Source organism: Sorex araneus, chromosome 6 (assembly GCF_027595985.1).
Source record: "Sorex araneus isolate mSorAra2 chromosome 6, mSorAra2.pri, whole genome shotgun sequence".
Classification (NCBI taxonomy): Eukaryota; Metazoa; Chordata; class Mammalia; order Eulipotyphla; family Soricidae; genus Sorex; species Sorex araneus.
The window spans coordinates 61,173,193-61,199,846 of record NC_073307.1 but is presented as its reverse complement, the minus strand read 5'-3'; the positions used below and the strand labels follow the sequence as shown (position 1 = coordinate 61,199,846).

Genomic DNA, 26,654 nt, shown 5'->3' with positions numbered 1-26,654 from the left:
GAATAAACTGCAAGTGAGACCAACCATCTTGGCTCCATTCCTTCCTTCGCCTGCCACATCATCGCCATCAACCTCCCTGGGGTGGGGGAAGTGGCCGGAGGGTACCGAACTCGGGTGGCGGGAGAGACAGCACTGCTGCCCTAGGCCCTGTGCCTGGCTCGGTGCAGTGAGGCGCTCTTTCCCTCGCCCGCGCCTTTCTTTTTATTTTAGTTTTAAACACTCGTTGACTCATGAGCCATTTGTCTGTTTTGCCTTGAATCAGCCTGCTTCTGTTTTTATGATGGAGGCATATGTGGGAGCACTGGTTCTATGTTTGACCAGTACAGGGTAACGGGACTCCGCCTTTAACGCACTGCCCTGAAGTCTGTTACCGGCCCCTCCAGCACTTGCCTCTCCTCTCCTTTATCCGAGCCCATCCCCCTGGCACCGATTCACTTGGGCTGGCATAATGGTCTGTCTCCACTTGGAACCTGGCACTTTAAGGCTCCTTGCTGAAATTGATGATGCCACAGATGGGAGTCTTCCATGTGCACATTTATATCCTAATGATGTCAGGTGGATCAGGCATCCTACGGGCATGGGTTTAAAGGACAACGTGATATATCACCATCGAAGGGGGACACTGACGGCCAATTAGTGGAAGGATGTGAGCGCCTCTCCCTTCTAGTCCCTGTACCCGCGACCCACGGGGCCGTGCCAGCTTTGGGGGCACTTTGTGGTTGTTTTTCACTCCCCCTCAACCATATCTAATTTGTTTCTGGGGTCCACTGTGCTCCCAAGGCTTTAGGAGAATGTGGAGCTTTGGTAGATGTAGTGGGGGGAATTTTGCGCAGCACAGGGGTCTCAGGTATGAGCGTGTGATCTTTGTGGGCATCTCCTCCTCCAGATCTGTGATGGGGCAGTGAGTCCTGGGTGCAGAGCAGAGCATGGTGGGCTGCAGGTCTTGGGGTGCCAGACCTGCTATTGGCAGAGGTCTTCAGCATCCCAACCCTCTCAACCAGGGGTTGAGATGGATCCTCCCCTGAAGCTTTTGGTTTAGACATGCATATGCAAACTGCCAGATCTCTTTGAGGGGCAGCTCCTCAGCTCCCATTGGTGAAGGACCTTGTTGAAGTTCGTGTTTTTCATTGGCAGCTGCCATTAGGAATCCTGGGGGCCTGGTCCTAGCATGTGGCTGGGGGTTTTAAATAAAATTTACTTTTCTGACAATTTTAGTTGTTGTTTTTTTCTTTTTTTTGGGGGGTGGCACACCTGTAATTCCCCAGAGGATACTCTAGGCTCTACTCTCAGAAATTTTTTCCATCAGTGATCATGTTTTCACATGGGATGCCTAGGATTGATCATTTTCACCGTATTCTCTTAACTGTCTCTCCGCCCCCACTTTAGTGTCTTTTTCCTGATAAAGAATTTCTGCTCTCTCAAGTTAAGTTGAAAAATCTCTCAATTCGTCACCAGCTCTTTGACCCTGACTAGGCGACCCCGGCTGTTGGGGTGAATATTGCTTGTAAAGGGGTTATTTTTAAAGCAAGGGGTTATTTTTTATTTTCTATTTGATAAGGTAGTTTACTATATTTGATTACATTTAATATTCAAACACTAATCCTGGGTAGTTGGGTTTTTTGATGAGGAGGGGATAGTTCTCTAGGGATCACTCGTACTTTGTTGGACAGAAATTTATTTAGACAGCCTGATTGCTAGTACTTTGGGGAGGTCTCTAATCTTGCACGAGGCCAACCCAGGTTCAATCCCTGGAATTCCAAATGGTCCCCCAAGCCACAACAGCAGTGTTCCCTGACTGCCAAGTTCAAATAGCGCTGAGCACTTCCTGTTGTGACCCAAACATTGAAACACACTCACACTCAGACATACATACTCATGATAATTTTGTGAGCATAACAAGATAAAGTTTTGTTCATGCTGATTCCCTGTGGCAACACCCACACAGAGCCACTTAGGGGGCTGTGATTGCTGTGGGCAGCCCTGAAGCTCAGGGGTGTTTAATCATAGGGGCTCCTGGCCTAGGAGGTATCCCCAGGCTGGGCTCATAAAGACCTTTCCTTGGGACCCAGGGAGGAGTCCTGGATCTCAGGGCTGCAATATCCTCAACTATCCACCGAGCCCCTCACTCCTCTCCTGACAGACAGCCCAAATTCCAGCCTACTTGCATCCCCAGGAGAGGAAGGAGCATCTGGCAGTGTCTCCCTGAAGTGGGGCTTGACCTGGTACCCCAGAGTGCCTGCCATCAGGACATCTCTGGGGCCAAGCAGGAACCTTCCAGGTCAGGGCTAGAGGTCTGTCCTCTCTCTGCTCACTGCTCTGATTTCTCCTCCAGGTCTCTGTTTTGGAGCCTAATGCTGACCCTTGGGAATAACAGGCAGGGTAAGACCATGCTAAGGCATGCTCCAGGAGGTGGTTTGCATGGAATCTTAGTGATCTTTCTTCTTTTCATAAAAAACAAAGACTTTGCTGCATATGCCATCTGTTCAATCCCTCACTCTCTATTTGTCTTGTACTTGTTGATCTCCAGACATTCGGGTCACTTGACTAAAGGCAAGAAACAGAAAAAAATTACATTCCTTACTAGAAACGGCCTGGTCAGGAGTCCTTGGAGCCTGGCCCTTTAAGGCCATGAGCGGCGATGCAGTGATGTCACAGAACCCAGCGCTTAGCTTCCCGGAAGTTCCAGTCCTGACATTGTTGCCTGCTGAGGAGCAAGGAAGGTGCAGGCATTGGGGTGCTAAGGGACAGGAGGCGTCTCCAAGGGCCTTTTGTCTCGCCAGCCAAGTGTCACCAAGTGGGCCAGGGGTTGCTCAGTGGTGGGGTGGGGGGCTGCGGCCCTTCACCTGGCACCGCTGCACCGTGGGGGAGTTTATCTTGTTTATTCACTGATTTCAAGGAGCAGCGGGGTTTTCCTCAGGAGACTCTCGAGAGATGCGGAGGGGGTGTCAGTCTTGGGAGGGCGCTGGCCCGTTCCTCGCGACCACGCAGGGTCCCCCAGCATGGCTGGGAGTGATCACCCCAAAATCTCCAAAGAAACCCGGGTGTGAGACTGGCGCGGGGCTGGGAGGAATAAGAGCTTGGGGAGTGAGGTCTCAGAAAGTTCCAGAACAGCAAAAATAACGGGACAAACAAGTGAGGGTCAATTCTTTTTAAATGACTGTTCTATGTGTTATGGGCCACACCCACAGTGCTCAGGGCGACTCCCTTCTTTGTGCTTCGGGATTCGGGATGCCAGGACTGCGCCCTCCCTGCTGACTTGTCACTGGGCCCCCATCCAAAGAGAAAGTGTCAGAGCCAGAAGAAGTCTCAGTTTCCCCGGGGCATGTGCGACTGCATTAGGCGTGTGTTAGCTCCCTCACAAAAATGGTCACAGGGGTGGGGGCAGGGGTCATGTGGGGAGTGTCCCCAGGCCAGCCTGTTGCTGGCCGCCTTTCATTCCTGAGACTGAATCCAGAGTCATCCTAAGGGTCATAGATACCCTTTTCAAAGGTATCTGTGGAGGCTTTTTTTTTCTATACCTTTAAAAAATATTTGTTTAGGGGTAACTCCTGACTGCACTCAGGGTTCTGTCCTGGGGGTGCTCAGGGGATCCTAGGGGCTGCTGGCTCCTGTCACAGTAGCATACAAGGCAGATGTCCTCTCAGTGTACTAGCCTCCTGCCCTGTGAAGTTAGGGGATACATTCCTCACTTTTTGGGACTCAATAGTATCTGGTGGAGCTTTTTGACTTTCACATGCTCCCCACTTATTGGTAGGTTCTAGGGGTTCTGCAGGAAGCTGTCAGAGGATGCAGAGCCTGGTGGCAGAGGGGGTGATGCATCAGAGCTGCTTTGGACATCAGGGGTAATGCAACCTAGTGTGAAATCTTACCAGGAGTAATATGCACATTTAAGTGGGTGCCCTGAACCAGAAGTAACCCAGGAGAATCACTCGTTGTGACCCTTCCATCACCTCCCAAAAGGGAATTCCCTGCCACAGAGGCGAGGTGGGGTGGGGGGGTGGAGTGGGGAGGGGTAGAGGGATACTGGGATCATCAGTGTTGGAGAATGGGCACTGGTGGAGGGATGGGTACCTGAGCATTGTATGACTGAAACACAAGCACGAAAATACATAAATCTGTTAACTCTACCCTCACAGTGATTCACTAATTAAAAAGATTTTTTTAAAAAGAAATACGTTGCATAAATCAAAGTACAGTTACTTTGCAAAAACAAGTACTATAAGTGAAACAGTTTTAAAGCACACAATATCATTCTTGTCCTAAAATATAATGATCACTAAATGTTGCTCAAAATAAAAAAAATACAAATGAAACTGAAGACAGTCTTGAATCCATGCCAACTGACAGGGTCCCTGAGATCTGGTAGGAATGATAATTGAGCACTGAGTTAGAAGTACTCCTCGAGCACTGCTGGTTGTGGCTAAACCCAAATAAAAGGAAACCAACAGACAAGGACACAGTAGCCTCAAATAGCAGAGAGTCGGAGCACTCAGGCCAGGAATTACGTCCCAGGACTCCTTCCTGAAACTCAAGACAGAGACCCTAGAAACCTAGATGCCTGTCACTGCATCATGTCACCACATCATTCTCCTCCCACCTAGAGACAGTGTGTCAGATGGTGTGTCACCATTGTCTGCAGCTTCTGTAATTCCCAAGGACCGACATGTGGCTCCATGGAATCATCTGAAAGAGAAGTCAGACACATGAGAACCAGAACGGAGCACAACTCATGGACCTGACCGGCGTCACCCTAAGGCACAGCTCAAGACCCACCCTGAAAGACTTTGCTAGATGTTCCTTCCTCTCCAGGGGACACAAAAGTGCGTTGTAATCCACGATGCCCTCCACTCTCAGGGAAGGTAAAGCAAGCAACTGACCTGCTGTCCTGTTGTTAGGGCTCCTGGATCCACACTAACTGAATATTCTATAACATTTTAACAAACATATCTAGCTCAATAGGTAAAAATCAGGTCCTGGAGAAAGATCAATAAAACACAGAGAAGGGAGGGCACTGGCATTGCACACAGTTACCCGGGTTTGACATCCCTCATCCCTACAGTCCACAAAGCCCACCAGGAGTGATTCCTGAGTGAAGAGTCAGAAGGAAGCCCAGACTACCGGTGAATGTGAAACAAAAACACACACTCAAGAAATATGAGTTGTATACTGTAGGAAAAAGAACATCTACTATCACAACTTTCTGGAATTTAACCAGAGAAAAAACTTTTTTTGATGGCCTCAGAGATAGCACAGAGCATAGGGTGCTTGCCTGGCATGCACTTCAATCAAGTTTCAATCTCCATCAGACAGAAAGTGTCCCCACGTCTTGCAGTGGGTGATCAATGAGAAGAGCCAGAAGTAACCCATTAGCATCTCGGGCATGGCCAACTGAAAATGAACCCATTATACCATCGCAGGGTGCTTCCAAAGCCAGGGCCTGCACTCCTGACCTATCTCTTACCCCAAAATTCAAATTCTATATAAATCCTGTGAAACCTCTGATAAGAACAGACTGACATGCAGGTGGAGGCTAGGACAAGGCCCAACTGGTAGTGGTCATGGTAGGGCTGTAGACACCTGGCAGCTCCTGGTGTGACCCTGAGCCAAAAACAAGCTGTGATTTCAAAGGTTTGCAGGGGACAGTAAGTGAGAACTTCCCATGCATGCGTCCGACTGAACTTTACACCCTGAATCCCTAAGGAGTTATCCGTGATTACTGCTGGATTTGAGTTTGCCACTCCCCACCCCTCTAATAAAGTCACAGAGAAAGTCATCTGCCAACAGTGATGTGTGAAATCCAGCAATAAATCTCAAGGCTCAATTCTTTGGTTTGTTTATTTTTGGGCCACACCCTGGGATGCTCAGAATTTACAAGTCAAGTTTTCACAGATTATGTCATTTTATTCATTCAGTTATTTGATCCTGTGTAAGAAAAGTAGGTGGAACATACATTTGGCCCAAAAGAAATCTAAATGATGAAAGTCTATAATTTTGCCCAGAGACTCCAACCCCTTTGTTTCCTTCTGACAGCCTCTTGTTGGAACTTTTCCAGCATGTTCAACTAAGAACATCCAATGAAGGTATGAACAGAGGGGCAGGAGAGAGCACACCAGGCTGGAGCACATGCTGGCCACATAAAGCTTGGGGACCTTCACCGGCATCCAGTGGCACTGCTAATGTGAATAGAGAAGGACACAGGCCTCAAGCAATGCAAGGTGTATCCTCAAACCCCAGCCCATCTGTTCCCCAAGTAGTGAGAGAGACCCATGGAGAGGAGCTCAAGGGCTGAACTCCTGCTTTACTGGTGGGGGACTTGCCACGGCTCCCCTACATCCAGAGACACATGGACAGAGGGCAGAGTCCCTGATCAACTCCAAGCTTGTAGCAAAAAGGGGAAACAAAAAGATGAGGTCGGAGAGAAGCCCACAACATCCAAAAAGAGGTTTGGGAGACACCCGGCAGTACTCAGGGAACCCTATGGAGTACTGGAGACCAAACCCCTCAGCCGCATGAAAAGCAAGTGCACTGTCTGCTCTCCTATTGCTTGACTTTTCTTTCTTTTTTTGCTTTTTGGGTCACACCTGGTGATGCACAGGGGTTATTTCTGGCTTTGCACTCAGAATTACTCCTGGCGGTGCTCAGGGAATAATGTGTGATGCTGGGAATGGAACCTGGGTCAGCCACGTGCACGGCACGCCCTACCCGTTGTGCTTTCGCTCCAGCCCCATTGGCTTTTCTTTTTTTTTTTTTTTATGGTCTTTTGGGCCACACCTCTCAATGCTCTGACACTCCTAGGGGGCATGGGAGGATTGAACCCAGGTCTGTCCAGAGCAAGACAGTGTCCTGGCTGTATTAAGGCTCCCGCCCCTAGAGGGAGACATTTAAAACCTAGTGCAACAGGTTCCTGCAAAGCCCGTTTCTGCAAGTACTCACCAGAACAGAAGGGGGAGCCTCTTGTCCGGGAGAAATTGACAATGAGGGAATGCTATGAAATTTGACAAGTGATTTTTTTTTTTTTTTTTTTGCTTTTTAGGTCACACCCGGCGATGCACAGGGGTTACTCCTGGCTCATGCACTCAGGAATCACCCCTGGCAGTGCTCAGGGGACCATATGGGATGCTGGGAATCGAACCCAGGTCGACCGCGTGCAAGGCAAACGCCCTACCCGCTGTGCTATCGCTCCAGCCCCGGAATTTGACAGGTGAAACAGAAATTATATTTCTGGGGGAAAATAAAATCAGAGAGCTAGAAGAGATAGCAAATGGATAGGATGTTTTTAGTTCAAGCAGCTGAGCCTGGGTTAATATGCAAGAGCACACAGGTTTCCCCACCCCAGCACTGCCAGGAACCATGTCTGAGCAAAGAGGCAAGAGTGAGCCCTCAGCACTTACCAGCTGGGGACCAAAAACTACAATTAATAATAATAAAAATATTGTGTGTGGGTTTCTTATCTTGCACGTGTCTACCCAGCTTTAATTGCCGGAATCCCTTGTTTCCCTGAGCACCACCAGGAGTGATCCCTCAGTGCAGAGGTAGGAATAACCCCTGAAAATTGCCATGTGTTCCCTCACCCTAATAAAAAAAACACTGTAAATTATATAAGACAAAGAAATAAAGGTGTGGTGACCAATGGTCATCATAGATTGCATTATGGTATATCTTGGGTTGCATCCTGGAAGTGACCAGCCTATTACCTGCTACATTTGGTTGCACGGACCTCTCTGGTCCAACACAGCCCGGATGCTACACCCCCTTCTGGCAGGGTCTCTTACAACTTCGCATCTCCCAGGATCCCAAAACCTACCGCAGGCGCAGGAACCCGGGAAAATCAAACGGTCAGCCACACACTCCTGAGTCCCCGGCCAGTGCAGAGGGCAGTGCACTGGGAGAGCATCTGCCGTGCACGGGGCTGACAGGACTGACCCTGACATTCACAGGACCCTGAGTCCCGCCAGGAGAGTCCCCTAATGCAGAGCCAGGAGTGACCCTCAATGCTACGGGATGTTGGACAAAGATAATGAAACAAAACATTGTTTTTTAATTAAAATAAAAGAGAATCGCCTTTCCCACCTCTTCCAGGGGAACCGACCCTTTGGCCCTGACTCAATAATCACCCCAATGACAGAAGTGGCCCGCAAAGTACTGGCCCGGGAACATTCCCGGGTGACCCCCCGCCCCAGCCTGTGACCCCCGGGGGCTCCGAGTGTCCCTGCAGGAACCAATGGGGAGGCGGCCGCGCATGCCCCGCAGACCTGCGGGGAAACTGAGGCTCCCTCTTGTCTCTCTTTCTCTGTGGTTGGGGCCTGAGCGACAGGGCAGCGGGGAGGGCGGGGCCTTGTCCGACACCCCATAGGGTCCCCCGACCCGGGAGGATCCTGAGCGCTGAGCCCGAGTCGCCCCGAGCCCCGCCAGGCGCCGCCAGGCCTCCCCGGGACTCGCACCCCTCCGGCAGCCCTGAGGGAAGTTCCCTCAGAATCCCCCTCGTCTCCCTGAAGGGCAGGAATGAACGGGACGAACCTCTGGAGGACGCTGCGGCCACCCGGTTGTGGTCCCCCTCCACCGGCTACTGAGCAACCCCGCCGGGACCCCCTGTCCACTCCAGCCCCACTCTTCAAGCTGCGACAATGGTGCCCGACTGGAACCTCAGACAGGGCTCTGTGACGTCACCCACACTTCTAGCCACTCAGTCTTAAAGGGCCAGACACCAACTATTCCTGACCGGGTACTTTCAGGTTAGGAAAGATAATTTTTCTTCCCGTTTCTCGTCTTGTATCAGGTCAGCAGGGTATCTGGGGGGTTGCCAGGCACCGGATAGATGGAGTGAACACATGGCCTATGGCGCCAAAGATTTTATGTTTTCACGAAGGGAATAAAATTCACAAAGATTTCCTCACAAATACCCACCAGAATAGTGCCCCAACCCTGACCCACAAACAAAAGCACCAAAAAATAATGCTCAGAAATCACTGGGCGTTAATATCCATATATTATGTTTTGTGTTAATTTATCCAGGAGTATGTTTTGTGTTAACTAATTTGGTGGGGCACATTCTGTAGTGCTGAGGACTTACACCTGACTGCTCAGGGCCACTCCACACTGGGCTGGGGGAACCCTCTGTTGTCCTAACCCTAGAACCTGCGGTAGCTACTTCCCAGCTGGACTGTCCTAACCCTGATTTTTGATTTCAATTCACTGAAATTCCAATTGCTGGAGTAGCTCCACCTGTTCATGTTACAGGAGTGAGCTAGAAACTAAGTGAATCACATGCCCAGAATTAGTGAAGCTAATTTTGTGGGTGTTGCAGAATGAGGCTCAGGAATTGGTGAATGGGAAAGTATTATACGTGTTATCAATATTCATGTATATGTGTTTGTGTATGTTAATAGCCATTGGTGTTCCCTAGCTCTGTGCTCAGCAACTGTTCAAACAGTGCTCAAGTTCGAAAATGAACTAATATGAACTGGGATCTAAAATGGATCATCTGCATGAACAGAAATTCCCTTCACTGCTCTGTAACTGAGTAGCCATTTAGTAGTTTAGTAGTGGATGAATTATGTAGCAAAAACTAGAATTCTTCAAAATTTAAAACAGAAGTCAAGAAGAATTGTACAGTGGGTGTGCAGGAGAAAGCCTTTTTTTCTGACATGTTGACCAATTGTTCAGCTATGATTTGATGTTTCTAATAGTAAAAGATGAAACTTAGTTTAGAACTTTACATTTTATTTAGTGGAGTTATTTGATAACCATATTATTATACTGAATTTCTTGAAGGGCGCCTGCCAGTCAAGGAGTAAAATAGGAACAATGGCTTAGGGCCCACAACAGTGAGGTGGTTAATGATCAATAGTTGATTGGTTTTTTTTTGTGTAACCATCTTTTCTCTCTTCTATATTAATGCTTGCTTCACTATGCTTACATAACTTCTGGTTTTCAGGACATGGGCTCAGTGAGTGAAAGTAATTTTGTGGGTGCTTATGAAAATGACAGGTGCGCCAGGATGAGGTATTTCTTGACCAACAGCCTGTGCTTTTGCTGTGAAGCTGCTGCTCTTGCCTAGCAGGACAGCCCGCCAGCTGGTGTGAATACACTCCTCCAAATTTTATTTCTTGATATCTCCATGTCTCCTTGAATCTGACCCAACAAAAACGCTGGGGCTCATTTGGGATTTGATGGTGGATATTGGCACAACAGGTCCCTGGCTGTGAACAGTTGCAGAGTTTGTTCAAAGGACCAATTTGCCTTTGCTTTGTTCAAACCTATGCCCAGTTGCCCAAAGCATTGGCAGAATCAATGCCCAGAAACCTCTAGATTAGCTATCAGGAGTCCTGTGTTTCTCACCAGAGAGTTGGCTAATGATCTTCTCTGTAGGTGTATAAGTCACTGTCTGGGTCTGGGACTGCGTGGAAAGCTGAACGCAGAGCCAGTGCCCCAAGCAGGCCTGGTCATGACATTTTGAGATGGACCACAGGGGCCATTTCAATCATTTCAGCACAAGCACATTACTCTCAGGGTCAGTGAGATTTTTGTTATTTTTGTTTTCTTTTTGTATTAATTTTGTGCTTCTTGGGTCACACCCAGTGATGCACAGGGGTTACTTCTGGCTCTGCACTCAAGAAATACTCCTGGCGGTGCTCGGGAGACCACAGGGAGGCTGGACATCAAACCTGTGTCGGCTGCGTGCAAGGGAAACGCCCTACCCACTGCACTATTGCTCCAGCCTAGTATTAATTTTGTGAGGGGGCACACCAAGCAGTGCTCAGGGATTAGTCCATGTGGGGTGCTGGTGGCCATGTGAGGTGTTGGGGATGGAGCCCAGGTGCACACATCATACAAAGCAAGTGCCCATCCCACTGCACTATCGCTAGGGCCCACAGCCAGTCCTTTGATACAATTAACAGTTGTACTGACTTTCCATACATGGCAAATTCACATTATTCCATTATTATAAAAAATACAATTTTTTAAAGTCTTAATTCGACTAATTTCAGTACCCAATGGGACTAAGGCCCTGCACTCCCAGCATTAGGCTCTGGATTTCTTCCTGAGCTGTCAGACTATTTGTTGGGGATGGAGCCTGGACCCCCACCTCTCAAGTCACATGCTTGCTCCACTGACCTATCCCGCCATCATAAAACTATCTATTCAACATGGAAACCTTGCAAGCTCACTCAGATTTGGTGACCTCATTTACAAATCAAATTGCAACAACACCAAATCCTCATGCTGTGTTTTAAGCTCTGAAATCAATTGCAGCAAGCAAGGTAAGAATTAGCTGAATGGCCCCTGGGTGGATAGGCCGAACATGTGGAGGACATCTCTGTGGTTCTCACAATCCTAACGGGTACACAGCAAATGGAAGGTCCTTCGGGAGGATCACTGTGAGGATCCTGACAATCCTCAAACTAATTCTTAGACTTTTGTATTTGACTAGAACTGGTGACATTTGGGAGAGTATATAGGATACTGCAGATCAAACCCTGGTCGGTCAGGGGTAAGACCAACACCCTCCCTGCTGTACTGTAGCTCCACCCAACTAGCTTTGATATGGGCTCACTCCTTCACTTTTAAACACAAACACTGAAGGAAATCTCTTAGGAAGTCAGAGAGAGAACAGCAGGTAGGGTGACAGGGGCTGTTCCCTGAGGACCGCCCAAAGGAAGGCCTGAGGACCACCAGGAAAAACCTACAGCAACACAAGTCCCCACAACAAAATAAAAGTAATTTTTTCAGGATGCTCAAAAACCATCCTGATGATTTGAGGGAAAACACAAACGTAGAGATAGAGGGGGCAGGGTGGGAGGTGGATCTGCTGCTCCTAAAAATGGCACCCCAACATTGCAGGCTGTGCAGCCAGGCTAGTAACGGATAGAGGGGGATGGGGCACGTAGGGTCCTGAACCTCACAGATGCGTGACAGATGAAAAAGAATGGAGCAAAGTGAGTAAAGCAAAGGCAGGACCATTATGATTGACAGTTTGGGTGAAGGAAGTGTAGTGTGAGCGTGACACAGAAACCTGGATCCAGGAGCCAGAGGCCTCCAGGGTCAGCAGCACCTTTCACACATTCACAGGGAATCCACACAGAGCACAGGGCCCAAGTCCAAGGAGAGTCCTCAGAAAATCATTGTGAAATGCGCTGCTGACCCTGGGGGGCTCGGGCTCCTGAATGCAGCATCTGTGCTGCGCTCATGCTGCCCTTCACTGCATGAATTGCCTGTCATGGAATGATCCTGATGTTTTCTCTCTTGGCTTTGTCTTCATTATTACTTATCTGTCAGCCATGTACAATAGTCGTGGGATTCACAGCCCTTGGCCACCCATCTGTGCTTCACCATCCTGTCTATCCAGCCTCCAGTGGTGTTGGTCCCTTTCAGGAGCTGCTAGAGTCCCCTCTGCCCTCTCTTTCATGCTTATTTTTGCCCTCAGATAATTAGCATGTTCTGTTAGTATATTGCAATTTTTTTATTTTGGTTTTTGGGCCTGGGAATTTTCAATATTTATTACTGGCCGTTTTCAGTGGTAACTTTTGTTGGTACTGAGGAATCAGCTCTTCAGCTTCATGCAAGGGAAATGCCCTACCTGCACTTCTCTCTAACCCAGAAAGAATATGTTTTGTTTTGCATTTAAAAAGTGAATGAGTGTTGGGGTCTCAGCAGCCAGTCTGAGACCCTGGCCAAATCCCCTGCCCTTAGAGACAGAAACAGGCTCTCTTCAAACAGGGCCCCAAGGCCCTGTGCCAGCACTCCACCCAGAAGGGCTCCCTGGTCGAGGAGATAGTGGGATGAAACTTGAAAGTCACCGCTTGTCTGAGCTAAGCATACCCGGCCTTGGAAAGAGGGAACATAAATCATCAATTAACATCTGTAAAGGGCCCAGCAAAATGTTTACTTCAGAGCTGATAACCAGCTGTCCATTCCACCCACTCCTCCCTAAAATTTCTTCTTTAAATATTGGTATTTGAGCTTAATAAAACGAGAGTTGTGTTGACCTCTAACTCTCCCCTCTCTGCGTGGTTCTTTCTCGATGGCGGTGGTAGGGTGGCCGCGGTGCGCAGGGGGGCAGGGCAGAGGCTTCTTCCCTTCCCACTCCCTCTCCTATAGGGAGTAAGTCCGGTGGCTGGGGGATCATACTCCAGTTTGCCGGGGTCTAATGGCCAGGATCCTGACAAATGAGTGAGCTCATAACCAAGGTAATTCAATCTGGAGAGATAGTACAGCAGGGAGAGTACTTCCCTTTCTTAAGCCTCACCAAGGTTGAATTCCTTGCATTGCATATGGTTCCCCAGGTATCACCAGGTCTGGTTAAAAAAGAAAACCCAAAAAGCTATTTTGTGGATTCCCAAGCTACTCCCAGCATTCTCCACAATGGACCTCAGTGGACTACATTCCATTGCTAATTCTTCCATTGTGTGTTGTGTTTGATTTCAGAACTTCAATCGCAGCTTCAGGGTTTTTCATTGCAGCAGTTTGATTTGGGAACAGAGTCACTGAATACGAGTGAGCTGGTAAGAATTGCACATTGAATATAAATACTATGCCGTCAGGATAGTTCATTGGAACAAGAATGTGACTTGAAAGGAGGAACTTCAGGGAGGAATTTTGCAGTCTAATGCTGGTTTAGATGGTCTGTAGTTTCACTGGTGCTAAAATCAGTCGTTTTAAAATCTAAAGATATTCCTATTGTTATTATGTTTACTATTTCTTTCTTTTTCATTCATACGCAGCAATGCTGATCGGGTACTTCAAGCTCAGCACTCAGGCATTACTCCTGAAAGTGCACAGGGTATCATGTGCGATGCCAAGGGTCAAACTGCATCCACCACATGCAGTGGAAGTGCTCTCCCCACTGTGCTAGCATTCCAACCCCAATTCCTGTATCTTTAAGTTCGAAGAAATACTATCATTTTTTATTGGGTCGAAAGTAAGCACAAGATGGACTGGGGTGATAGCACAGCGGGTAGGGCATTTGCCTTGCACGCGGTTGACCCCGGTCAAATCCCAGCATCCCATATGGTCCCCTGAGCACCGCCAGGAGTAATTCCTCAGTGCAGAGCAAGGAGTACCATAACCTGTGCATCGCTGGGTGTGTCCCAAAAGGCAAAAAAAAATAAGCACAAGAGTTCATTGTTTAAATAACTGGTTTGTTGTCACTAGTGATAGTGCTTTGGGAGTAGACTTGCCTTCCACCAGGGTGGAAACGTGGCTCCATGCCCAGCATTTTGGCTGGTCCCTTGGAACCACCGTCCATGATCCCTGGTACCGCTTGGTGTGGCCCACCTCAAAATAAATACAAACTACAAACCTAAAAAGAACAAAACAATTCATTGATCCTGGAGAGGACTCATTTGTGGTGAGGTGTTTTCAGTGGCCTTCATGGTCCATCCTCCTTGATAGGGTTGCAGCCTTGGCTTAACACATTATGCACTTCCCCCTGTGCTATAGCTTAACACATACATTATGGGCTCCATCCTGTGCTATAACAAACCCAGACTTGGGTGTGTTTTTTTGCTGGAAACTATTTCTTTAACATTCTTCAGACGGCCGTCTGTCCATTTTATGTATATGTTTCTTGAGTTGGAAAAAATTAAAACAAATTAATGATTGCGCAGCCTTCAATTTTGTGCATCCACCATGTAGAAACATTGGGTTGTTCAGTGGAACATCCATCCACTTGTCATGAATTGCATTCCCCGTGGTGGAAATGTTAGAAACCAACCTGTAGGCCTCAGTTTCTTTTGACAGAGAGACTCTTAAGGAATGGGGCAATAATTGGAATCTTCCTTTGCATTTGTCTTGTGTAATTAAGAACCTTCCCGATCTATCAGCTCTGCACTCCTTGTATTCAGATTTTTATCAGATTTACCTAAGCATTGAGGATAAATATTTCTGAAAAGTTTAGGATAATGGCCCTGTCAATGTTCTTTGATAGGGTGGATTGAAGATAGTTGAAATGGACTTGACTATGCATAGAAAGATTTCTGATGGTCTAGGAAAGGGTGGATTGGGCGTCTTGAGGAAAATGTGTTACAGATGGTGGGAACCTGGAAGAGCGCCCAAACTCCCATCTCCGCAGGCCATAGCATCAACCATGATGACTGACATAAAGGGCGGTCACGGTCCTGGATTCCACTCTCCTCATTTCAGTTATATTAGGAGAAAATATGACAAAAAGTTGCTTTTGGAATTGGCATAATCTCAATCCTACTAGCCACCAAATTGATTAAAACCGTTTTGGGTCTGTCCAAAAGACCAAGTCTACAAAATGATCCTGCAAGGTTTGGTGCTCATTAGCTCCTATGCACCTTTGTTCTTAGTGTTGGTCCATACATGGGATTTTTATAGAAGTAACTTTTATGTAATTTATGACATACTTGGCAGTTCTTAGGAGTTTGTCCTGGCATTGTTCTGGATCCCGGAATGGAAATCAGTGAAACCATGTTCAACTCAAGCATTCAGCCAAAGTACAATTCACCGGCCCCAGACTCTTGGTTGAAAACATGTTTCTAAAGCTGTGTCATGGGGTTTCCTTGTAAGTGAGAGTTCTCTGCTTGCGTGTTTTCAAGGGGTGGAGTGCTCACTGTACAGTGCTCTCTGATGTTCTTGTCAGACTTCGGTCCTGTTCATTGTCTCTCCAGCTCTCAGGGTTGCTGCTAGGCCAGTTCCTCTGCATTTTCAGGGCTGGCATAGAGTCACTGATTTTTCCCCATCTTGATGGATGACTTCCCGGAGAAACTCGTTGACCCATGAGTCCTCTGTCTGCTTTGCCTTGAATAGCCTGCTTCTGTTTTTATGATGGAGGCGTGTGTGGCAGCACTGGTTCTAAGTTTGACCAGTACAGGATAAGGGGACTCAGTCTTAACTCACTGCCCTGAACTCTGTGACCGGCCCCTCCAGCACTTGCCTCTCCTCTCCTTTATCCGAGCCCATCACCCTGGCACAGATTCACCTGGGCTGGCATAATGGTCTGTCTATACTTGGAACCTGGCACTTTAAGGCTCCTTGTGGAATGGATGACGTCACAGACAGGAGTCTTCCATGTGCACATTTATTTCCTAACGATGTCAAGTGGATCAGGCTTCTTATGGACATGGGTTTAATGGACAAAGTGATACTTCACCATCAAAGAGGGACACTGAAGACCCATTAGTGGCAGGGCGTGAGTGCCTCTCACTTCCAGTCCCTGTACTGTGACCCACAGGGCCACGCCAGCTTTGGGGGCTTTGTGGTTGTTTTTCACTCCCGCTCAACCATATCTAGTTGGTTCCTGGGGTCCGCTGTGCTCCCGAGATATTAGGAGGATGTAGAGCTTTTGTGGTTGCAGTGGGGGGAAATTTGTGCAGTACAGGGGTCTTGGGTGTGAGCGTGTGATCTTTGGGGGCATCTCCTCCTCCAGCTCTGCGATGGGGCACTGAGGCCTGGGTGCATAGCAGAGCATGGGAGGCTGTGGGTCTTAGGGTGCCGGACCTGCTGATGGCAGAATTCTTGACCATCCCAACCCTCTCAACCAGGGTTTGAGACGGAAGCTCTCCTGACGCTTTTGGTGTAGACATGCATATGTAAACTGCCAGATCTCTTTGAGGGGCAGCTCCTCAGCCCCCAGTGGCGAAGGACCCTGTTAAAGTTCGTATTTTTCTTTGGCATCCGCCATTAAGAATCCTGGGTGCCTGGTCCTAGCATGTGGCTGGGGGCTGTAAGTGAAAATTTACCTTCTATTTTAGTTTTTTTTTGGGGGGGGTCGGGCACACCTGTGGTTCCCCAGAGGTTACTCCAGGCTCTACCTTCAGAAATTGTTTCCATCAGTGATTCTGGTTTCAAGTGAAATGCCAAGGATTGATTGGTTTCACTAAGGGAAGCACTGTATTTTCTTTAATGTTTCTCCAATCTATTTTGATGTTTTTTCCTGATAAAGAATTTCTTTATTGAAATAAAAATTGAGAAGTATCTCTCAATTCTTCATAAGCTCCCTGACCCTGACAAGGTGACCCTGGCTGTTGGGGTAAATTTTGCTTGTAATGGGTTTACTTTTAAAGTAAGGTGTTATTTTTTATTTTATAATGTAGTTTACTGTATTTGATTACATAATATTCAAACACCAATCCCAGGTCATTGGGTTTTTTTGAGGAGGAGATTCTTATATAGGGATATATAGGGATCACTTCTGCTTTGTTGGAAAAAAAATTATTTTGAAAGGGACGGAGTGGCAGTAAAGCGGGGAAGACATTTACCTTGCACAAGGCCAACCCAGGTTCAATCCGTGGAATTCCAAACAGTCCCCCAAACCACAACGGGAGTCATCCCTGAGTGCCAAGTTCTAATAAGCCCTGAGTACTGCCTGTTGTGACCCAAACATCAAAACACACTCACACGGAGACATACACACTCATGATAATTTTGTGAGCAGAACGAGGATAAAGTTTTGTTCATGCTGAGTCCCTGTGGCTGCCCCCACGCAGAGCCACTTTGGGGGCTGTGGTTGCTGTGGGCAGCCCTGAAGCTCAGGCGTGCTTAATCAAAGGGGCTCCTTGCCTAGGAGGCAGCCCCTGGCTGGGCCCAAAAGGACCTTCCTTGGGATCCAGGGAGGAGTCCTGGATCTCAGGGCTGCAATATCCTCCTCTGTCCACGGAGCCCGTCACCCGTCTCCTGTCTCCTGGCTGCCCAAAAATCTGCCTACTTTACATCCTCAGGAGAGGAAGGAGCTACTGGCAGTGTCTCTCTGAGTTGGGGCTTGACTTGGTACCCCAGGTGCCTCCCACCACGACATCTCCAGGGTCAAGCAGGAACTTTCCAGATTAGGGCTAGAAGTTTGTCTTCTCTCTGCTCACCACTCTGATTTCTCCTCCAGGTCTCTGTTTTGGAGGCTAATGCTGTTTCTTGGGAATAACAGGCAGGATAAGACCATGGTGAGGTATGGTCCAGGAGGTAGTTTGCATGTAATATTAGTGCATTTTATTCTTTTCACTGTCACTGTCATCCTGTTGCCCATCGATTTGGTCGAGCGGGCACCAGTAACGTCTCCATTGTGAGACTTGTTACTGTTTTTTGCATATAGATTATGCCACGGATAGCTTGCCAGGCTCTGCTGTGCAGGTGAGATACTCTTGGTAGCTTGCCAGTCTCTCTGAGACGGTTGGAGGAATCGAACTCAGGTTGGTCGTGTGCAAGGCAAACACCCTACTCGCTGCATTATCACTCTAGCTCTTATTCTTTTCATGAAAATATAAAGACTTTTGGCATATGCCATCTGTTCAGTCCCTCACTCTCCATTTTTCCTGGACCTGGTAACCCCTAGATATACTGATCACCTGACTGAAGGCATGAAACAAGAAAAAATTACATTCCTGCCAGAAACTAGGTGGTCAGGAGTCCTTGGAGCCTGGCCCTTTAAGGCCGTGAGCGAAGATGCAGTGACGTCACAGAACCGGGCCACTTTGCTTCCCGGAAGTTCCAGTCGGGCCTTTGTTGCCTGCTGAGGAGTAGGGAAGGCGCTGGCGTTGGGGCACCAGGGGACAGGGGGCGTCCCAAGGGCCTTTTGTGTCACCAGCACAGTGTTGCCGAGTGGGCAGTGGTTTGCCCAGTGACGGGGACGGCGGCTGTGGCCCCTCACCCGGCACCGCGCCCCCCCTTTATTCACTGACTTCTGGGAGCAGCGGGAGTTTTCCTGAGGAGACTCTCTAGAGAGACTTGGAGGGGGGCGTCAGTCTCGGGAGGGCGCTGGCCCGGTCCCCGCCACCATACAGGGTCCCCCAGCACGGTCGGAGCGATCACCTCGAAATCTCCAAAGAAACCCGGGTGTGAGAAGCAGCGTGGGGCTGGGGAGGAACATGAGCTCTGGTGAGTGAGGTTGCTCAGAAAGTTCCAGAACAACCAAAATAACGGAACAAACAAGAGAGTCGTTTCTTTTTAAATTATTGTTCAGTGTGTTTCGGGCCACTCGCATGGTGCTGGGGGCGACTCCTGGCTTTGCTCAGCGATCCCTGCTGGGGTCAGGGTACACCAAGGGGTGTTGGGACACGAGTCCGGACGCGAGGCCCGCGCCCTCCCTGCTGACCTGTCGCTCAGGCCCCCATCCAAAGAGATAGTGTCAGAGCCAGAAGGAGCCTCAGCTTCCCCGGGGCATGTATGGTCGCATTAGGCATGTGTTAGCCCCTCACAGGCTGGGGGCAGGGGTCATGTGGGGAGTGTCCCTAGGACAGCCTGTTGCTGGCCGCCTTTCATTCCTGAGACTGAATCCAGAGTCATTAAGGGTCACAGACACCCTTTTCAAAGGTATCTGTGGAGGCGTTTTTTTTTTTCTTTTCCTTTAAAAAAGTATTTGTTCAGGGCTAACTCCTGGCTCTGCACTCAGGGATCTGTCCTGGGGGTACTCAGGGGATCCTAGGGGCTGCTGGCTGCAGTCACAGTAGCATGCAAGGCAGATGTCCTCTCATTGTACTAGCCTCCTGCCCTGTGGAGGTAGGGGTTACCATTCCTCACTTTTTGGGGCTCAATAGTATCTGGTGGAGCTTTTTCACTTTCACATTTTCCCCACTCATTGGTAGGTTTTGGGGTCCCACAGGAAGCTGTAAGAGGATGCTGAGACTGGTGGCAGAGGGGGCGCTGCATCAGGGCTGCGTAGGACCTCAGGGGTCATGCAACCTAGTGTGAAATCTTAGCAGGAGTAACATGCACACTTAACTGGGTGCCCTGAGCTCTCCCATAGTGCAGTATATGGTCACCGTTGGTTCCCTCGCCTTTATCGATTTATTTCAGTTAATTCATTTTTAGTAATTATTTTTAGTGTGGGACACACCTGGCTATACGTGGTTACTCCTGATAGTGCTCAGGGAAACATGCCAGTAGTCAAATCTGTTTTTTCTGTTTGCAAGAAAAGCACTTCTCCTGCTGTACTATGTCTACAACCCCTTTGCACAGAAAAAAATTTTATTTATTATTATTTTTTTTAATTGTAGATTTTGGTTCACAGCACTCAGTGATCAGTGCTTAGTCTAGGATCTGAGCTCAACATTGTTCCTGGCACTGCTCGGGGACCGTATCTGCTGTGGAGAATTGAATGTGGTTTCTCAGCTAGAAAGAAAAACAACCTATCAGCTGTACTGTCTCTGCTAACCCTATGTAATTTTTTATAAAGATTTTTGGCTTCATCTGTCAAGTGTCTCAGCACAGCCCTCCCCACTGTCCATCTCTCCCAGACCAGGTGTGTTAGGCAATGGTACAGCTAGTAGGGCACCTGGCTTGTGTGTAACTTGCCTCATCATTTCGTACGGTTCGATGAACACTGCTGGGTTTGGCACAAAACTCCTCCAGAGAAAAGTCACACTCCAGAATTTGTCATGACAATGAGCATTCTTTGAACATCTTTTTTGGGCTTTGTGAATATATCTCCTGCTTGTTTTTTTCCTTGATTTTATTTTTTTTGGATCAGACCTGGCTCTGCACTCAGGAATTACTCCTGTTGGTGCTTGGGAACCATATGGGGGGATACTGGTAATTGAACCCGGGTAGTCCACATGCAAGGCAAAAACCCTACCTGCTGTACTATCGATCCAGCCCCCTGCCTGTTCTCTGGTTTTTCTTTTTGCTACTGACTTGGAGATAGACAGGGACTCTGCCCCTCTGTCCAGGTGTCTCTGAAGTTCCAGTCCAGCTCCTTCAAGCACGTGCTCTGCCCTTTGAGCTCCTCTTCCTGGTTCTACCTCACTACTAGGGCAGCACATGAGGTGGGGTTTTGGGCCACACTTGCCAGTGCTTGAGGGCTGCTCCCTGCTCTCTGCTCATAGTACCAGTGGACAGTGGGTACCAGAGCAGCCCCCTCTCCCTCCCCTTGCCAGGCTTCCAGTTGGCCAGCAACAGCTCCAGGCTGGTGTGCTCTCCCCTGCCCTCTGTTGATACATTTGTTGTAAGTTCTTGGATGTGAACATTCTGGAATATTTCAATGGTTAAACCCAGAACTATGGGTTCCCAAGCAGCGAGAAGGACAGACACTAACTTGATAATGCAAAAGCAGTAGGAGTTGTATTCCAGTGTACTGGGGTCAACTATCTCACCCACAGAGTGCTTTCTTAACAGCGAACCTGACTTCAGGCAGCAAGCAGTTTATATAGGGTTTGATTATATAAGCAGTACATGTCTTACTATTTCAGAAAAAAACTTAGCTAGTTATCCAACAAAGGTATTTTGACAAGTGTATAGCATAATAGTGGTCAGACAATAGGCAAACATAAGTTTCCAGTAATAGTTCTGTTTACATAACCTACTCATTCTTTTAGGGTTATCAAAAGAAATTTCTGGGCATTTTGACTAGGGGCATAGTGATTGTTTGAGCCCACTTGCTGGGCCTAGGAGCTTTCCCAGGTGGGTTCAGATTGGCTACTTTCATTGCTGGGTATCCAAGACTGATTTTGCTGATTTCTGCCACATTAACAGGGGTCAGTTTTGCCCTTCCACAACAAAACGCTGTTAGGAAGAAAAGGAGTTCGAGGCTCTGAGAAAAATTAAAGACTTTCACCATTAAGATTTATTTTGGGGTAAATGTAATCTTTCCCCTACATTTTCTTACGCAAAAATATCTATCAAGGGAGTAAAATCACATAGTCCATTAAAGCCTGGCCTGTTAGCTCTGAGTCCTGTCAGGTGTGGCCCGCAAAGAAAGACAAAGTAAAGAACTGACTCTTAAGAATATAAGGCTGGATTCCAAACCTTTGCTGTTGGAAGACAATTTCTTCTTTGCTTTTATTTATGTGTGTAAGGAGGGATGGGATTTGGGATTGCTGCCAGACCCAGAAGTGCTCCGGGATCACTCATTGGGGATTCAGGGTGTGAAGTTAAGTCTGCCACATGCATGGCAAGTGCCATACCCACTGGTTTTCTTTCTGGCGCCTGAAATCTTTGAAACTGCAGTCTGTGCTGCATACTGGCATCATGCTGGGAGCCCCAGGTACCAGCAGCCCTGCCATGGCCTCTAACAGCTGGACCTCATCTCTGTGCACCCCCACCCCCATCGTGCCAGTCTGTGTTCCTCCCACAAGGCTCATAGAATTTACATAGAATTTGAATTCCTGGGGTCAGAGATAGGCCAGGCGTGCAGTCCCTAGCCTTGCAAGCAGCCTGCCATGGGGCAATCTCTGGCACAATGCAGGGTCCCACAAGCACTATCATGAATAATCTCAAAGTTCTGCCACTTGTGGCCCTAAAACTCAAAACTTTGTCCTATAAAACTGGCTGTGGATTGGGGTGTTGACAGAATACAATTTTTTTCCATTTGCTTTTTCTGTTTGATGCTTATGGTATTCAGTGGGGTTCCGAGAACTGAACCCAGGTCAGCTGTATGTAAGGCCAACACCCTAGCAGTCTGTAGCTCCAGCCCATAAATTCATTCTTTGTTGGTTGGAGGCTCTGCTGGGCAATGCTAAGCAATTACTCCTGGCTCTGTGCTCATTGATCCCCTCATGCACAGCTTGGGAACCTCTGGGTGATGGGGAATAAACCTGGGTTGGCTGCGTGCCAGCAAGCACCCTGTGCTCTGTGCTATCTTTTTGGCCATCATAAAAATGCTTTTACTCTGGGTAAATTTTAAAAAGTTGTGAAATTAGATCTTCTTTTTCCTCATTAGAACGCAACTTACTCTTTCATTTGCGTGGTTTTGTTTGGGGGCCAATCAGCAGTGCTACAGGCTCACTCCTGAATGTGAGCTCAGGAATCACTGTTGCTGAGCTTGGGGAGACCCTATGAGGTGGCGGGAAATCAAACCAGAGTCAGCCATGTGCATGACAAATTCCCTCCCTGATATGTTGTCACTCTGCTCCCAGACCTAATTTTCATCTGTAGTACAAGATTTCTGTTTAGATATTATAGTATTTTCAGTTAGAGTGAACCCAAGGCACCTGAGGGATGGGACAGCAGCTCAGCTGCTCCTGTCTTCACCATGGGTAGCCCAGATGCCAACCCATTTCTGCATCCCCTGGATACGTAGGAGCATCTGACAGCGTCTCACCTGGGTGGGTCTGTGAGCATGTCCCGAAGGGTGATGCCAGTCAGGACAGTTCTGGCACCAGGCAGGGACTTCTGGTTAGGGCCCTGTGGTGGTTCCCTCTCTGATGCTCACAGATCTGATTTGTCATCCAAGTCTTTGGGCAGAGCTTCATGCTGATCCTCAGGAATTAGTCGTTGGAGACAGTGGTAACATGTCACCCTGCTGACCATCCCCAGGTAGTAGGAGAGTGACAAGATGACAGAACGCAATGACAGGCTTCCAGGGCCATCGGTCTCTTGAGTTGATTCTGGAAGGAGTCCTGGGATGTCCCTGTTTGTTTTGTTGAATTTGTATTTGGGGGCTGGAGCGATAGCACAGCAGTTGGGCATTCACCATTCACACGGCCGACACGAGTTCGATTCTTCCACCCCTCTTGGAGAGCCCGGCAAGCTACCGAGAGTATCGAGCCTGCGTGGCAGAGTCTGGCAAGCTACCCGTGCATATTGGATATGCCAAAAACAAACAATAAGTCTCTCAATGAGAGATGTTACTAGTGACTGGTGCCCGCTCGAACAAATTGATGATCAACGGGATGACAGTTACAGTGACAGTGACGGTGTTTGGAGGCCATACCCAGGGATGCTCAAGGAGTACTTGCAGCTCAGTGCTCAAGCATCCCCCATGCCAGGTCTTGGGAATCTTTTGATGTACCGGAAAAATAGGCTGATTTGTTCAGGTTTGTTTTCTGAGGTAAGGTGAGGTTAGGTGCGGTAAGTTGATTGGAGGGTCACACCCTATGATTTTCAAGGGTAAATTCTGGCTTAATAATCAACATTGGACCTGCAGTGCTTGGGGGACAAGATGGGAAAGTGGGGATTACCCGCTCTACCCACTCTCCCTGAGCCTGCTGTCCTGTTTCTCCAGCCTGCTGCTCTGTTTCTTTTCTTATTTTTTGTCCCACAGGGGAGGTGCTCACAAGTTCTTCATGGCTCTGTGCTACCGATTCTCCCTGACCAGTGGTAGGGGCTTCTAGATGTGCTGACTCCATATGCACCCTAGAAACTACAGTGACTCGGGTCCCAGTACCTGTGTTTCCCCTATTTTGTCCTTCCCACTCTGGAGAGCCTCTGCCTGCGCAGTCACACAGTCTCACGTTCTCTTGCTGCTGTGTGTGCAGTTCTGGGCATGTGCTGGTTCCAGGGAGCTGGAGGAAAGGGTCTCTCCAGCCTGCAGAGGGCTTCGGGACCAAGATGCTTCCCTGCTTTGAGAGGGATTGAGGGCGGCCCTGAACCCTTAGTTCAGAATCCTATGGCACACATGTCCTTGTACAGTTTTGAGTCACTCACTGGACATTGAGTGTCCTGTTCTCTCCCTAGTGATCAGGGGCTGTGGCATGCATGGTGTGTGTGCTTAGTGTTTTTGGTTTCAACCCAGCATCACATTTGGGGTCCTGCTTGGTCTGTGCTCAGATGTTCCTGTCTAAAGAGCTTACTGGAACAGAGGTGCTGGGACTGAGCCTGGGGTTTTAATGTGCAACTCTTGCTTGAAACCTTATAGTATAGCACCCTCACATTTTACCCAATCCAGCTACCTTAGGGTGATCTCTGGGCCCATCCACCGGAGTTGCACAAGTAATATCGTTTCTCCTGAGACTGTTGGCCCTGATTCCCTCTATGGCCCTGGGGGTCCCATTCTCACTACCTAGAGTGGGTTTGAACAAGCCCTTACTAATGCCCACTTTTGTACCAGACACAGAATGTTCCTTGATGTGGCCGTAAGCTTCACCCCCAAAGAAGAACGTGCCTGCACGCTGCCTTCAGAGGAAGCTCTATGGGGACTTGATGCTGTAGACCTGCCAGCACCTGCAGGCTGTCGCTGGGAACCATGTGTGGCCGACTTTCCTGGAAGATCCACTGGGGCTCCTGTGAGTTCAGAAAGGACTGGGATTCTGATGGACAGGATGTTTGACAGCTGTACAGACCACTATTTCTTGTGGTCCTCTCTTTTCTTTCTATTTTTCTTATTGGTCCAAACCTGTAGGTACTCAGGGGTTACTCCTGGCTCTGTACTCAGGGACCCCTTTTGCTGGATGTTGTGGTCCAAATGGCATTCAGGTGGGGCTAGAGTGATAGCACAGTGGATAGGGCTTTTGCCTTGCATGCAGCCAACCAGGGTTTGATTCCCAGCGTCCTATATGGTCCCAGAAGCACCGCAAGGATTAATTCCTGGTTGTAGAGTCAGGAACAACCCCTGAGCATCGCTGAGTGTGACCCAACAAGCAAAAAACATAAATCAAATGGGATTTAGGGGATTGACTCGAGTTGGACACATGCAAGGCAAGCACCCTATGTCCCATACTGTCCCTCAAGTTCCTCTAAGTAACTCCCTCCTATTCCTGAATTAGTATAGTTCTTGTGCTACCCTTCACTTGAGTGTATTCATTTTAGTTTTTCCTTTTGGTTTTGATTCAGCGCTTACATCCACATTTCTCCTAGCTCTGTGCTGAAGGATCACTTCTGGCAGTGCTCAGGCATCCATGGGAGTCCTGTGGATTAACCCGGTCTGCATCTTACGAGGCTGGTGCCTTGCCCACTATACCACTGCACCAGGCTTGTAACTTCATTTATTATTTTGTTGTTTTTTTTTTCTATTTGGTTTGGGGGCTACACCTGGCAATATGCAGATTACTCCTGAGTATATGTTGGGGAATTTCTTTCTGCAGTGCTCCAGAGCCATACGGATGCCAAGGATGAAATCCATGTTTGTATATCAAGTATATACCTGCCCCATTGTACTATCATTCCAGTGAAATGTTCATTTTCTTTCCTATTTTTCTTTTTTGGCATTTTAGGTCATACCTGGCTATGCTCAGTATTGTTCCTGGCTCTGTACTTAGGAATTACACCTGGCGTTGATCAAGGGACCATATGGAATACCTGTGTTTGAACCTGTGTCAGCTACATGCAAGGCAAACACCCTACCTGCTGTACTATTGCTCTGGGTCCAAGAAGTTTTTTGCTTTAGATCTCACCCCAACAGATACCACGCTAGTGTATCTGCGCAGAACCTTCACTGCGCAGGTTCACTTCTAATGATTCTTGGGAGTCTTCAGCATGACTCAGTAGTTCTTTGAGTATTGTGTCTCTGATAGGCGCCAATCTGGGCATATAGAAAATGGAGATTTTTATATTCCCATTTTTTTGCTTTTTGGGTCACACCTGGCGATGCACACGGGTCACTCCTGGCTCTGAACTCAGGAATTACCTGTAGAGGTGCCCAGGGGACCATGTGCAATGCAGGGAATCGAACCTGGGTCAGCTGTGTGCAAGGCAAAAGCCCTACCCACTGTACTATCACTCTAGCCCTGTTCATTCCTTTTTTGTATTTTCTAGGGTTTTGTCATGGACACAAGGTGTTCACCTGTAGCCTTTTTCTTGTAACTAAACTGAGCATTCATTTCTGTGGGGTCAGAGCATTCTGGGATGAAACCTTTTCCAGTTTCTCAGACCTTTTGAATCATAGGGAAACTTATCCTTTAAAAAACATTATATATATGAGAGTGCTCTATCCTCAGCCTTACTGTGCATTTGAAAACTCATTCTGGAGGGAAGTCTTATATATGTCAGGAGTGTGAAAAGGCCTTCATTCACACCTCCAGCCTTCGTCAGGATAGGACATTTCATACTGG

General features: G+C 48.1%; 2 long non-coding RNA genes across 8 annotated transcripts in view; both read left to right on the top strand.

Annotated features, from left to right (window-relative positions):
- The first annotated feature begins 4,640 nt into the window (after positions 1 to 4,640).
- Positions 4,641 to 8,526, top strand: LOC129405558 (uncharacterized). Its single transcript, XR_008630653.1, has 3 exons — positions 4,641 to 4,859; positions 6,031 to 6,215; positions 7,034 to 8,526. It is a non-coding gene; the product is annotated as an uncharacterized LOC129405558 (long non-coding RNA).
- A 9,918-nt stretch (positions 8,527 to 18,444) lies between these two features.
- LOC129405621 (uncharacterized) overlaps positions 18,445 to 26,654 on the top strand; it is a 44,396-nt gene continuing 36,186 nt past the window's right edge. For 3 of the 7 annotated variants that reach the window (XR_008630697.1, XR_008630701.1, XR_008630694.1), the window contains exons 1-2: positions 18,449 to 18,828; positions 24,716 to 24,890. This is a non-coding gene — a long non-coding RNA (uncharacterized LOC129405621). Of the gene's footprint in view, positions 18,829 to 24,715; positions 24,891 to 26,654 lie in introns of all 7 variants that reach the window. The other 4 variants (XR_008630698.1, XR_008630695.1, XR_008630696.1 and 1 more) reach the window with 4 other exon arrangements.